The sequence below is a fragment of the Pseudorca crassidens genome, chromosome 21, assembly GCF_039906515.1.
Source record: "Pseudorca crassidens isolate mPseCra1 chromosome 21, mPseCra1.hap1, whole genome shotgun sequence".
Classification (NCBI taxonomy): domain Eukaryota; kingdom Metazoa; phylum Chordata; class Mammalia; order Artiodactyla; family Delphinidae; genus Pseudorca; species Pseudorca crassidens.
This window is the reverse complement of record NC_090316.1, coordinates 30861887-30877974: the sequence shown is the minus strand read 5'-3', so window position 1 is coordinate 30877974 and position 16088 is coordinate 30861887.

The window sequence follows — 16088 nt, the reverse complement described above, 5'->3', positions numbered from 1 at the left end:
TACAAATGCCACCCTGCAAAGGGAGGTTAGGAGACTTACTTTCTAAGCCTCCTGTCACCTTCAAGCATGAATTTAGCAGGAAGTTCCCTAAGTTGAACATGAACTCTAGCCCCATGTGTGGTACAAATTGGTCCTTGATAAATATTTGTTGAATGAATTACTGAATATAGGATTTTAAGTCATCAACTTTTCCAGTATAATTCTGGAAGACTATTTGATGTTGGGAAGAAGACATCTGACTTCAACTCTTTTGGATTTGGTCTAATTTTTTAAAAAATTTATTTTATTTTTGTTTGTTTTTGGCTGCATTTGATCTTTGTTGCTGCGCACTTGGGCTTTCTCTAGTTGCGGCCAGCGGGGGCCACTCTTCGTTGCAGTGCGTGGGCTTCTCACTGCTGGATTTGGTCTAATTTTTAAAATTTAATGTCTGTAATTCTTTTCTCTCGCTTCAAGGGAACACTTTCGTTTGATGGGATCTAAATGTTTAATTTTTAAAAAATAATTTTACTGCTATTCAGAGTGCTCTTTAACTGGGAGAGTCAAGTCTTTGGCCCCAGGAATTATTTTTCTGTGTTTTTAGTGTTCCTTCTATTTGCGGTGCTCTGTGTTGTTTTCCAAGAACACAAATTAGATGTAGTTTCATGCCCCTTGTACCCATTTTATACTTTCTCTCAGATTTTGTTTACCTCTTTGTCTTTCTTGCTCATGAAAACTGGGGAGTTTCTCAAGCTTGTCACCCACGCTAGTAATTCAGTTTTCTGCAGTTACTTCTGTTCATTGCCCGTTCTAATGCATGTTAAATTTCTATAATCAAACTTGCTTCTATTATATACAAACCATTCCTTTTTTCATTGGACTCACCTTTACTTTGTGCTTGTTAGTTGGTCATATTTCTTTTGGAATCTGCCTCTGGTTTAACAATCTAGTATTTCATACATCATTTTTCAACAAATATCTTACCTTCTATTGGTATTATAAAGCATACCCTTCTGAAATACCTTTCTACTTTCGGCAGTAAAGTAATTTTCCTCCTCTTTCTTGTGCTGTGGCCTCCTTTCTTTTTGTCTTTTGTCATATAATCTTTTGTTAGAACTATCATTTTTCCTGTTATGTTTAAGTCATGTAAATTTTATCCAGGTTTGGTACTTCACTTATAAAGAGAGCAGATCAATTCTTTTTATTTTTTTAAATTAATTAATTTATTTATTTTTGGCTGCGTTAGATCTTCGTTGCTATGCACAGGCTTTCTCTAGTTGTGGCGAGCAGAGGCTACTCTTCATTGTGGTACACGGGCTTCTCATTGTGGTGGCGTCGCTTGTTGTGGAGCACGGGCTCTAGGCTCACGGGCTTCAGTAGTTGTGGCACGTGGGCTCAGTAGTTGTGGCTCGCGGGCTCTAGAGCTCAGTCTCAGTAGTTGTGGCACACAGGCTTAGTTGTTCCACGGCATGTGGATCTTCCTGGACCAGAGCTCGAACCAGTGTCCCCTGCCTTGGCAGGTGGATTCTTAACCACTGCGCCACCAGGGAAGTGCCTGAGAGCAGATCAATTCTTATGGCATCTCTTTTATTACTGCATGTTCTTAGTGACCTACTCTTTGACTTCAAAAATATGTTTAAAGCTACCAGGAGAAGAATTTCCATCTAGTCCCAGGCCTTTAAAGGTCTACTGAGCTCCTAGGTGTCTACACCCTGGCTGAAAACAAATAAACTGTTTGTTGTACTTTTCTTGTGGTTAGGGGATTAAGTAAAACACCTTATCATTAAATTAAAATGCAGTTGTGAAAAATACTTGGATTCTTTTTGACCAATTAGTCAATTAGCTATTCAGTCAAAGAGCTATGTGAGTTCAGGCTGTATAGAAAGAAAACTTATTGGAAGAAATTGCCCTGAGATTATTCAGGGTCATTCTTCAGTGTGAATGTTAATACAACTGGGTAAACTTTATGGTAAATAATTAAAATTCTATGGCATAGCTTCCCAGAATACGGAACACCCACAAGTCCAGAAAGTATAGTTGTGGTTTAAATTGAATAAAATATCAGTATCATTATTCTTTTTTATTTATCAAGAAGAAAATATATCTGGGAATATTACAATTTTATAGCGTAACAGGAAAGTTTGCATGGAATTTATATCCATGTTTGTATCTGTTTCTCTATTGCTAACTACGTCTGTATCTATCCTTTTTCTTTTTCTTTTGTCTGCATTGGGTCTTCATTGCTGTGCGCGGGCTTTCTCTACTTGCAGCTAGCGGGATCTACTCTTCATCGCACAGCATGGCTCTAGGCATGCAGGCTTCAGTAGTTGTGGCACGTGGGCTCAGTAATTGTGGCTCATGGGTTCTAGAGCACAGGCTCAGTAGTTGTGGCGCACGGGCGTAGCTGCTCCGCGGCATGTGGGATCTTCCCGGACTAGGGCTTGAACCCGTGTCCCCCGCGTTGGCAGGCGGATTCTTAACCACTGCGCCACCAGGGAAGCCCCATCTGTATCTATCCTTAAAGACTGACAAAATATCAGTCTGGGGTTTTCTAAGTTCTAAACTCACCACATTCTGTAATGTTTTGTTAGAACAGTGTTGCCACATATAATAAAGAACCACCATTTAAATTTGAATTTCATATAAATAATGGATAATTTTATTATAAGTGTACCCCAAATGTCATATGGGACATACTTACACTAAAAAAATTCTTCATTGTTCATTTGAAATTCAGATTCAACTATATATCCTATATTTTTACTTGCCAAGTACAACAAACTTATATTAGAATTATTTTAAAAATCATCCACTTATAAAATTTATGTAAATATTTTATTATGGAATTAGAATAATGAGATTTTATTTTTTCAAATCTTATTTTGAAACAACAAAATACGATTTCTAATGGAGAAACCCATTGACCTTTGAATTAAAGCAAGATACCATGAATGGGCAATAATCTTCTATGATGGCATTCTCAGTGAAATGCATTTTATGAAATATAAATTGTACTAAACAAGATTTTTCTCCATCATCACTTACCTTCATTTTCTTTGAAATATTTATATATTCTATATTTTTGTTTCTATTCTCTATGTATATGATCTTAACATACATATACATATACATCTATTAATGCATTCAACAGCATTTATTGGGCCTCACTGAGTACCAGTCATTGTGTTAGCTGCTTAGGATATAACTGTAGACCATTCCTTTCCCGTTCTCAAGGGCCTAATGGTCTGGTAGGGAAAAGTGACATGGACAGTTATTTTCACTGTGGTTAGACATTAACAAGGCGAACAGAGCATTGAAGCAGGACAGAGGGAGAAGTAAAAACTTCAAGGAGGGGACAATTGAAAACACGCATTTTATGGATGGTGGGGCTGGAGAGATTACAAAAGATGTGAGAAGGCGGAAGATGAACAAACACCGCGGCGCATGCGAGGAACCCTGCATTCTTTGCCAAGGCTGGAACAGAGGTGTCCGGGCTGGGGCGGGGCTGCAGCTCCGGAGCGTCTGTCCTGAGATGAGGATGGAGAGTGAGGCGGGGTCTGATCTTGGAAGGCAGAGGGCCAGGCTGTGGAGTTTGGGACTTTATGCTGTGGGCTGGTGGGAAGGCACTGGAGTATTTAAATAAGGGCTGTCACAGCCAGTGTGTGTTTTAAACATGTGACTCTGCCGATCGACCGTGGTGTTTGGGTTAGGAGCGGCCATGAATGGAGGCGGGTTCTTGCCCTGGCTCGCGCTACAGGCGGGCAGCTTGACCCGAAGCAACCCGCGGGGGCGTGAGGAGGCCGTTTGGGGGGAGGGGTTTGAGGTGGAAGGATGTGTTGACCCCTGGATTTAAGGACATGGTGGAGTCTAGGTTTTTGGTGTGGATTACTAGGGGGGCATGGCAGGTCCCCTGCTACCATTAACACTGCATGTTATGTGAGTGGTACCCACTGGAATTTGAAGCGCCCTACACAGCTGTACATAGTGGCCCTGAATTTGAATGACACAATTTAGAGTAAGGAAAACATGAGAAAAAGAGGTTTGGCAGAAGGTAATAAATTCAGGTTTTGGACTTGGTAGCCTGTGTGTCGGTCGTATAAACAAAATACCATTTTTGGAGTACATCGTTGTATTTGATGTCTGATGCTCTTCCAGTTGGTTGGAGCCTCCTTGGTGGACCTACACGGCCTTGCCCAGGTCGCAGATGGTTATAAGGGTCTGAGCAGGAGAACAGATTGTGCAAACAGCCTAAACACACAGAATGACGAACGTGCGTCTGTGCAGCCTTGGCATCTTCCTGCGTCCACGGAGGGCTTCACGAGGCAGTCATAGCCTTCACTCCACTCAGAGCCCATCTTGGAATCATTCTCACCTCAGCGTTATAGGAAGCCTAGTTTTTGTAACTAAGTGAAAAATCAAAATGTTTCAGGTACATTTTGCAGTAGACTGGTACATGATAGTCCATCTTCAAAACAGTGTATTTCTAAATTTCTTATTACTTCATATTGTCAAGAAAGTTCATCTCCACCCATGAACTGTTTTCAGTAAAGTAGAATTTACTGTCCATCGTACGACCGCTTTTGTCAGCATGTTATGAGTAATAGTTATTATTTAGACAGTGTGCTCAAAATCCTGTGATGTGAACATTAATCAGTTTTTAAAAGTAACACATTTCTTCATTCTTTTTGTTTTTTTTTTGAAGAACGTCCAAGGATAATAGTTACGTAGCTTCAGGAGTTTAGAAACATTTGCATTTCCATCTAATAGGAGAAGAATATGATAACATCATGAAAACATGCTCATAACGGACTCCTTAGAATTCTACCAAGTAGTACTCTTTATAAAGTGACTGTCCGGGACAGAGTAGAAGGAGAGCTATTTTCAAATTTTGTATAACTGTGTCTGTAAGATAACATATTAAATCCCTCATAAGGCAAGAAAAGGAAGAGCAGTCCTTGCTTAGGGTGAGTACGTTACCCTGATTCTCTGAACCAGACCTACATTAGGTCCCTTGTGTCTCTTGAGGACAGAGAAGCCTATGCTCATGTAGCTAAGAGCATCACCCGACAGTTCTTAGCCTTTAAGATAGATCACAAGATGATCATGATGCTGGAGAATTCATTTATAGGCAAAAAATCCCATCATTGACTGAAGGTCAAAGTTTATTTTGTGACAACCATAAGAACAGGGCAATGTACACTGAATTTAGTCACAGACCTAAAGAACTTCCAGTATGTCAAAAATTATCATGACAAAATACGCTGACCTCTGAATAATGCTTCGTATGATTCATGGTGCTTTCACTTGAGTCATACAGCTATGCGATGAGATATTATTATTAATATCTACCTTTTACAGACGTGACCTAGGGACATCAATCAAGAGATCTGATGTACAAATTCATTTGCTTTTAATGTCTTTATCACTTGTACTTCAAATACACACAGATATGCATATATACACATAGATTCATGTACATAGATACAGGTGTGTGTGCGGATGGGTGGATGGATGGGATGTGGATGGGTAAGTCGATGGATAGATGGGCAGGTAGGTGAATAGGTGGGTGGGTGGATGGATGGATCGATACGTCACAAATCACCGGAAGTTGCCTTTTTGCACGGGCTCTTTCATTGTCACATATTACATAGAATGAGGGAAGAAGAGGTGTGTGACTTGTTTTTTCACTCTCTTAATGGTGTTTTTTGATGAAGAGAATTTCTTAAATTGATGTTGTCTGTACTTTTATTTATGTTTAGTGTTCATGTATTCTGTTGAAGAAAATTTTGGCATTCATCAGATCACTTTACTTCTACATTTAGGTCTAGAATTCCCTTGGAAATTATTTTTCACATGGTGTGAGGTATAGGAGTCAAAGTTAGTTTTTTCCTTTTTTCTATGTGTGTTTGCTCCAGAACCATTTATTGAAAAGATCCTCTCCTGCTGGACTTCCTTAGAATTTTGTCAAAGTAGAGGAGGCTGTATATGTGAGTGCCAGTTTGGGGATTAGTTATCCTATTCATTAGCTCTATTTGTCCAACTTTGTGCAAGTACCACCATGTTTTAATTACAAGAGCTTTATAATAATTTTGATAGCCTTCATTTTCCTCAAGAGTACCATGGTTGTTCTTGGCTCTTTGCACTTTCATATAAATTTTAGAATCATCTTTTCAATTTACTCCTTCCCCCCAAAAAATTTAGTTTAGACTTTTATTGGGATTGTATTGAATATATGTATCAATTTGGAGAGAATGAATGTTATAACATTAAATCATCCAGTATGTAAACATGGTATATTCCTTTATTAGCTCTTTTTAAATATTCTTATTTATATTTTTTATAACTCTTTTTTGTGTAGAGATCATGCATAGCTTCTGAAATTAGATAATTTTCAGATGCTATTGTAATGAAGATATTTAAAATTTTTATTTTCCAGTTTGTTCATTAAGTAGCAATATCACTGATTTTTTTTTAATAACAGAAACCTTGCTAAATTTGTTTACTAATTCTAATACTGTTTCTAGATTCTTTTGTATTTGTTATAAATACTATAATGTCATGTGGGGAAAATGACTAATTGTTTTCCTATTCCCAATCCTCAGACTTTTCATTTCATTTTATTGCCTTATTTCATTGGCCCTTTCAGCAAAGTGTTTTCTTTTTGAGAAGTTTTTAGTTCTATATTTAATTTTTTAATACATAGAGGAAAATGTCATTTAAATTTTTAAAAAATACTTGGTTTGGTTATTCTAAAATTGTAGTTGTCAATTTCACCTAAATGTTTTATTTATTGGCAAAGAGTTCATAAATATTCTTATAAAAAGTTATTATATACATAGTATCTATAGTGTTTTTTTTTCCTTTTTCTGATATTGGTGCTGTGTGCCTTCTATTTTAATTTTTTGTTAGTCTTACTAAGGGTGTATTGATTTTATTAGCTTTTCAAAAACAATCAGTTGAGCATGGCTGCCTTTTTCTATGCTATATTTGTTTCCTGTTTCATTAAACTTTGTTCTTTATAATTGCCTTTTTTGGCTTGTTTGGATTGGAAACACAGGATAGGGAAGGGAAGGGCTTTTTCCTTCCAAGTGGGCAAGGAGATGTGTGAGGGGTGTGAATCCAGGAAGCATGGTGGGCAGATTGGGAGGCCTCTTGATCTTGGTTTGTCTACACATATACGTACGAAGGTCCCCTACACACGGACCTTCAAGTTGCGAACTTTCAAAGATGTGCACGTGCGTTCCATCAGCGTCAGGTGTGAGTGAAATTGCAGCTTGTCCTCCGTCTCCTATTGCTGAGGATCCTTCAGCTCTACCATCTCCCACCTCCTCTCCCTCCTCCAGACAGTAACTCTTCTTGCCTGTTCACTTGATGCCAGCCCCTGGATGCCAGCTGTTATCCTGTCCTACTGTAGTTTTCAAGGTACTGTACTGTAAGGTTTAAAATGTTTTCTTTACTTTTTGTGTTTGTTTTTTATGTATTATTTGTGTGAAAAGTATTATAAACCTATTACAGTACAGTACTATACAGCCATTTGTGTTAGTTGGGTACCTAGACTAACTTTGTTAGACTTATGAACAAATGGGACTTATGAGCACACTCTCGGAATGGAACTCTTTGGATGTAGAGGACTTAGCGTACTAAAAAGAAATCCTGGACTTCTCTGGTATCACTTATTTCGTGGGGGGTAGGGTGGTGCTTGGAGGTATCTGGAAGTTCAGCCTCTCCCCCCTTCTCCCACACTTCAGGTCTCACTGCCTGAGCGAGGAACACATGGGCAAAACCTGTGAGGGCTTATGAAGGAGAAATTAAACCCCCATTAACTTCCTATTTAGACTGTTATAGAAAAAAATGTTGTGAAATTCTCTCTCAACTGCATTATTCCTAAGGGTGTTTAAAATGAAGAGTAGGTACATAGCAGCTTTGAGTATGAAGACAGAAGACTGAGCAACAGGTGGCCACTCACCCTCCCTCAGTTCTGTCTGGAAAAAGCAGGTGCATGAGTATGATACGGTCAAACTAGAGATCTAGTATTATTGAACTTACTTGATCATATAAACGTGTGTGACTAATCACAGATTATTTAGAAACCACACAGAAGAGATTATGGAAGGCACCTCCTGATAAGAATCATAGTGCACCTAAGTCTGGGCGGCTGTAATAAACACTGTTTTTTTTTTTTAAACACTTCTTTGTAAATTGTGTTTTAGGACCACAAACAGCTATGGAAAGAAAGATGCTTAGAAATAAATGGCATCAACTTAAGTTTCTTCTTCAGGCATTTGGATGAACTGTAGTCAAGGAATTGGATACAATATTTTCAGAAAATCAACTTCAGTGTCCACATGCCAAGTCAATCCCAGGAGAATCAGCAGAGAGTTCCACCAATGCCTAATTAATATTTAGCTTGTTTATTTTCTGTGGCTTAGGAGTGAAAGATGAGTTAAGTGCATAAAGTTTCTATTAAATATGTATGATATCCTCAATTAAAATAAAAAGAATACTGAGGTGAATTTTATTTGATCAAATAAAGACATGGATAGTCAATTTGTAAACACCAATATGTACACATAAGCAGTTTCCGTTGATAGGAGTTCTCCAGTGTAAACATTCATGAAAACAAAAAGCCACTGCACCCTTCACAAGAAATTCATAATTATTTTTTGTGAGATCATTTAAGTTCTACTCTCTTAGCAAACTTCAGTTATGCCATATGGTATCATCAACTATAGTCACCATGTTTTACATTATATCCTCAGATCTTCTTCATCTTAGAGATGAAAATTTGTACCCTTTTACCAACCTCTCCCTCTTTACCCCACCTCAGTCCCTGGTTACTGCTTCTCTGCTCTGTTTCTGTGAGTTTGACTTTGTTTCTTTTAGGTTCCATATATAAGTGAGGCTACCTGGTATTTGTCTTTCTCCATCTGGCTCACGTCACTTAGCATAATGTCCTCAAGATAATTTTTGAAAGGCAAGAAATTTTTGCTGTGTGCCTACTGTGTACCTGCCCTTATATTAGGTCCCAGAAATACAAGAAGAACCATTATCCCACAACATGCTCCTTTACTTCTCGTATAGCTCTATTTTAGTGCTGTGGAGAGCTGGGTAAAACAATCTCTCTGAAGAAAAATTCTCCTAAAAATCTCAAAAACTCAGTCCATTTAGTGAATATTGAAATTCTAAAACAAATATACTGTTTAATAGGCGCTATTTATTTTGATGTTTAATTTATGCAGTACATAGGTGAATTAGATGATTGTGTCTATGGAAACATGACCTGTGAATTTGAAAATCTTGTGTGTGGTGTGATAAACAGGAGCTCCAATATAAAACTGATCTCATATCTTCTCAGCGAGAGGAAATGCATCTCATCCTAATGAATTGTGTTTGTTCTGTGAGTGGAGAATATTGCCTAGAATTTTTGGCCCCTCTTTAGAGTTCACTCTTGTATAGTTGGTTTTATGATCCTATAATAATATTTTTTCCTTCTGCCTTAGTGAAAGGATCGTCAGGTTCTCATTATACTCAGATTCTAATTTCTGGATTGAGTCTGTTTCTTCTTGGCAAATCAAGATCGCATCACAGATAAATGTTGGTTAAAATATCCTGCCCCACAAGGTAGGGCATGGGGTTCTTGGCATCTGTACCCTTGACTCAATTTAATGCCGGTTCTGTATAGTGTGGATTGTGGAGGGCTGTATGAGTTGTTGGGTGTTTGTGTTTGTGTGAGGAGCAGGGTGGGAGAGAGGATTTTGGAAGATTAGAAGGGATGTTGCATTCCCAGTCAATGATGGACAGTTCATGTGGTACAGTGGAAATCAATGCAAACAAGAGCACATAGAGGATAATTAATAAGGTACGTGGAGAGGTAGCAAAACTCAGTTGCCTCTGTTAAAAGTCCAAATTACTTTTTTCCTATGCATTCTCATTTTGAAGGTTGAAACAGAGGACATAAACTTTAATATTATGGCATACTGGTACATTGTAGTGTTATTAGATTATAAGAGTGCTATTTTCCTTCTGAATTCTCAAAATGCTGGTTCAGTATAATGAAGCAACATCATCTTCCTTTTGTGTCTTGTGTAACATACTGAAAAGATGTCACGCGTGAATCCTTTTCACCTTTTGAGGAGGGATTAGTTATATTCAGGTTGCTATTTTGACTTGTATTGCCAAGGGACTGTAGTTGGGTAATAAAAAAAATTGTTGGGTGTTAGGAGAGGATGTAAAGAATGAAGAGGAGAGAAGAAACTCCAGGGGTATCTCTGGCATCTGGTAGAGTCTCTTGGGACTAGGCAAATAGCAACAATGGAAAATATGGGACCACTTTCAAAGAGTTCCAAATTGTATGGCCTCATACTCCAGGGGAATTTAACTACCTAGACATCTGTTGGTTATAACTAAAGCTATCAGATGGTTCCTAAATTATGTCGAGGACAGCTTTATGAGGCAGCAAGTGAGAACCCGACCTGAGCTGAAGTCATTCTGACTTGACTTGGAAAGAACACGGGGAGCGTGCATCCGAGTATCAGGTGCCCTCAGAGGGCTGGGTGCTGATCTGGCTTCAGAGGTGACGGCCGATACAACTGTCGGAACAAAGCTGTGTTTCAAGTGAATATGTTCACAGAAAAAATTTCTTTTGACAGTTTCTAAAAAAAACAAAACAACAACAACAACAAACCATTGTATCTGTGGGACATCTTGACAAGTGATAGCAACTACACGTGTTTGTCATGGGAGAGGATTACATATGTTAATAAGTCAAATTTTCAAGAAAATATAAGAAGATTGAGGAAAGGAATTGATGAACAAATTAGAAGTACCTCTGAGAGAGTATAGTTTCTGTGCTGGTTTCATCCATGAATCCTCATGTATTCATGAGGAACTTTGGTCAAAGGAATATTAGACCTCTTCAATGACAGATGTTAAAATATAAGGAGGAGCAGGCAAGTCATTTATGTGTCAGTGACTGTCTGGCTCTCCACCAGACTTCTTTCCTCTCTGGTCATACAGTTATTATACATATTATACTCCCTTCTTGGGTGTGGTCATCATATAGCTGATTTCCAGCCAGTGGGATGGAGTAGAAGTGATGAACATGATCTTTCCAACCATTGTCGGAATGCAAGGACTTGGAACGCTAAGAGGAGGGAGGAGCCTGGGTCCTTTTCTGACCAGATGGAAGTTTACACGACAACCAAGAACACCCTTTTTGAATTTCCTGTGGGCAAGAAGTACACCTATTGTGTTAATAAGCCTCTGAGATTTTGGAGGACGTACACACCATGGTGGCTAACATGTTTCTGATTAATGATTCTTAAATCAGAACTTTTCATGTGAAGGATAAATCAACTATTAAAAATTTTCTATTAGTTCAAGGTCATAAAGCTGTTTTATGACCAGCTTTATCTCTGTTAATTTTAATTGGCTTTGGGTATGGCTATTTGAATCAGTAAACATTTATTATGGGTTTTTTACTCTGAAGGTTATCTCCTTGGTGTTGGGTAAATTGCGTTGGAGGGGCTATAAAGTAGGAAATTAGAGGTTCTGAGAGCTTGGTGAGAGGAAATGAGTACACAGAGTGCATCCTATGCATGTCCTCTCCTCCGTGACCTACAGTGAAAACAGAAGAAAGCAGTTATGTAAATGTGTCACCATGTTTTATGATTTTCCTCCTTGGATACTTTTTTCTATCCAGTGGTGGTTTTATATACACCACTCTTAAATATGTGCTTTGTGATGCTATTTCTTTCTTGCCTTTAGAATAAAAAATTGTATTTTTCTATGAAAATCTATAAACCATAGATACTATTATTCTATTGTCTTGAGCAGACAACAGGGATCTCATAGAATGAGAAATATTTAGAATTTATCAGAAGACCATGACAATATAGGCACCTGCTATCCTATTATGACAAGACACCCTAAATGGGGGTCATTTATGATAGAGGAAAAACACCTTGGTATCTGAATGAACTGACCTAAAGGTGCAATGGCAAGTGGCTGTATTTAGACTCTCAATATTTAAGAGATTATGAGAGTCTTTTATTAGCTTGCTTAACAAATAACTAATGAGTGTCTGTTGTCTGTAATGCAGGGTAAGCATTATGGGGAATTCAAAATGAATCAGAAAAACAAAGACCTAAAGTTATCATCTAGTTATGAATCTTGAATATAAGATTCAAGATGATAAATATCATAATATAGATGAACAATTCTCTAGGTAGTTAAAGAAAAGAAAGCTTAACTCCATTGCTGACATAAGAAAGATCTCGGGCTTCCCTGGTGGCTCAGTGGTTGAGAGTCCGCCTGCTGATGCAGGGGACACGGGTTCGTGCCCCCGTCCGGGAAGATCCCACATGCCGTGGAGCGGCTGCGCCCGTGAGCCATGGCTGCTGAGCCTGCGCGTCCGGAGCCTGTGCTCCGCAACGGGAGAGGCCGCAACAGTGAGAGGCCCGCGTACCGCAAAAAAAAAAAAAAGATCTCATGCTGGAGAAGCTATATCTACAGCTAAGTAGTGAAACGCAATACACTTTACCTGCAGTCCTGATGGACACCCTGTTACACAGCCTTGTTTTCAGTGGTTTAGATTTATTTATTTATTTGTTAATAGAATCCATCCTAATCAGATGATCCTGTGACACTCTCCATGGAACAAGATCCGAGGTCCTCAAGGAATCTCACTGTCCCCTCCCCAAACAGGACACTCATTGCTGCACAGACCTCCATTTCTATCTAGGATGTGCTCTCCTGCTGAGATCAGAGCTGCTGGACAACCTCTGGAAGAACGCAGTAGTGTTATCAATTTCACCTTTTGTTTGTTCTTTGGATGATTTGGCAATAGTCTTAAACCACATAATGCGCTTTGACGTTTCTTGATAGGAGGCTGTACATGAAGGAAGCACTTGAGGCAGGGTCTCTGTACACACTGCAACTGTTACCGAATGCAGTTTCCTGTGCCTGACACACAGTGAGGCCAAACAAACTGAAACTTCGAGTTTGGAGCTGAGAAAGGTTTATTGCAGGGCCATGCAAGGAGACAGGTGGATCGTGCCCCCAAAGCCCCAAACTCCTCAAAGGATTTCAGCAAAGCACTTTTAAAGGCCAGGTGAGGGAGGGGTGTGGTTGGATGTGGCAACCTTCTTGGTGTAGGAATCCTTTGTTCTTGCAGCTGTCTGCCTAGGTCAGGTCATGATATTTCTGTAAACTTCCAGCAAGACACATGTTATTCTCTGTTCTGCAACTTCTTATCTCTATATGAATGGACTCTTAAAGATCAGAGCCCTGAGAATGGGCTCTCCTGTATATTTCAGGCTGTAGGCAACATTCTTTTACAAAAGGTGCAGAGCCAGCCTAACACAAACAACAGAGCACAAAGGCTAAAGTAAAAGGAACAGATCTAATATGGAGTCAGATTTGTTCTTCCCTATTACACAACAAGTTGGCTTTTGTTGGCATTAGAGAAGACATTCCTAGAAATCAATTTCATGAGTTACTATAGAAACTAAATAATCTATAAGAATTTCACCACAAGTTGGTTATTAGCTGATTTGGGTAACTCAGAGCTCAGAAAACAAATGGGTTAAAACATGCTTGTTAAGTTCCATCAGTAACATTAAAAAGCAGTAAAAAAGGCACAAGGATTCTCTTCATAAGTTAAAAATTTTGTTTGGAATATTTTCACTTCTTAACCAGGTTGAAGCTAGAGATTTCCATGTTGTAAGACACTTAAATTTTTGCATAGTTTTCACTGGAATCATGTTAGGAAGCAAAGTGTTTCTATCTTGCTAAAAAGAAGTAATTTATTCTAGAAGCAGTAGATAGATGGAGGAAGAGATCTTCAATAGGGTACTCTGTGTAAATTTCAATTGAGGAGTTAATATATGTAACTGTTTTTCCTATCTTGTTTCAACAAAAATGTGTCTTTAAGGATGAAAACGTTCTTTGAATACTCTGCTTACGCTTTTAACATCAGTTTATTTGATCTGTTATTTCCACTTCATCTGCTAGTTGTAATCTTTTTCTTTTGATATAGTCATAAGTAGTAGTATTATAGAAATTAAAGTTGGATTTCTATGATAACTTATTCAACATCAGTGCTCTTTCATGTGTATTTCAAGTAAATGTGACAAAAATTATCTACATGAAGCAATCACCCTTTTCAAAAGTATCTTCTTTTGCATTTTTTGTTAACAGTTAATGTGCTTGTAAAATTTGTATTTGTTTTTTAAATTTATCATGAGCTGTCAACATGTTGCTTAATGAAACAAGTGTTTTTTGTTCAGAGAAAAATGATTGTCTACCCTTTGATTAGCTGTTATTTAAAACTGCTGATAAAAGCAAGTTAGTTATTTTTCAATTGGCTAATCTGTATGTTACTAACTTTTAAAAGAAAGTTATGCTATATGTACATATTTGCAAATTGACTATGACTCAGTATCATGTAATTCAAGCCATCATCTAAAAATCAGTGGGTAGAAGTGTTTTAGATTGATAAATACAACTGAAATTCAAATCCCTTAAGAAAATTTAAGGACATAGTAAATGTGAGGTTCTAAAAAATCTGTTTTAAGCACTGAAAATACTCTGGGATTGGATACCTTTTGGGTTTTATACGTTTACCCATAAGTAAGATTAATATAGTTTTCTTCTTTCATTTGAACTTGCACTTATATTTCAGCTCTTGTATTAAACTGAACCTCAGCTTGGGGCGTAATCTTTTTTACGTCTGATGGCTGTTAGCATTACCACATTCAAAGATGGGTACTTTTAATTGAGATGTAATGATCTGTGATTTTAAAAAATTTATTGTTGGCAAACCAAAAGTATATTTTAATTGAAGCATTTTCTCAAAAAACATTTTTTTTTAATTGGGGTATAGTTGTTTTACAATGTTGTGTTAGTTTCTACTATACAGCGAAGTGGAGGGTCTAATAAGAACCTGCTGTGCTATACAGCAGGTTCTTATTAGTTGATTCAACTAAAATTATATTGAAATGCCAACTGACACTAGTAAGAACAACAACCACTAATAAGTAAATATACGTATTCCTCTAAGCTGACATGATGTTCTAAAGATGAGTGATATATGGACTGCTCCATGTAATTAAAGCCATCAAGGTCACGTGTGGGGGTCCTGGTGGTTAACATGTCAGCAAAGTAAACAACACTAAGCGTACAGTGTAGAAACAGAAACTCAAGGAAGAGAACCAGCAAAAGAGGAGAACACCGTGAGAAGGGATGTGGAGAGACATGCCAGATTCGCAGGTTTGGAGTTCAAGAGACTGACGGTGGGATGAATCTGGGGCCACTGGCCAACTCTGAAGTGCTATGCTGTTTCCACTGTCTCTGTTTCTTAAGTGATCCCAGCTCGGCCAGGCACATGTCACAGTTATGAAACTGCCTTGTTCTTCACTAAGACTTTGGCAGTGGGTCAAGGCCGAGGGCACGGCCTCGGGTGTGGGTATGGGTGTTGTCGAATGAGAAGTGTATGTAAGTATTTCAAGCTGGGATAAGGGAAGGAGGGTGTGTTAGGGTTCTCCAGAGAAACAGGACTAATTGTGTGTGTGTGTGTGTGTGTGTGTGTGTGTATGTGTATAAATGCCAGTTCCTTATAATGAATCATGTATGTATGTGTGATTTATATATAATACGTAATCATCTACATATTTTACATACATAATCATTTTACGATAGAAATCCTTATATCTATATATCTCTATCTCATCTATATCTCTGTATAAAATGTTATAAGAAATTGGCTCATGTGAATATGGAGACTGAGAAGTCCCAAGATCTGTTGTCAAAAAGCTAAGACCCAGGAGAGTAGATGGTGTAAGTTCTACTCCAAAAGTTGGCATTCTCAAGACCCAGGAAGATTTGATGTTTCAGCTCGAGTTCAAAGGCAAGAAAAAAATGATGTCCCAGTTCAAAAGCAGTCAGGCAGGAGGAGTTCCCTCTTACTCATGAGAGGATCAGCCTTTTTGTTCTATTCAGGCCTTCAGCTGATTGGACGAGGCCCACCCACATTGGGAAGGGCACTCTGCTTTACTCAATCTACTGATTCAAATGGTAAACTCATCCAAAAACACCCTCACAGAAACACCCAG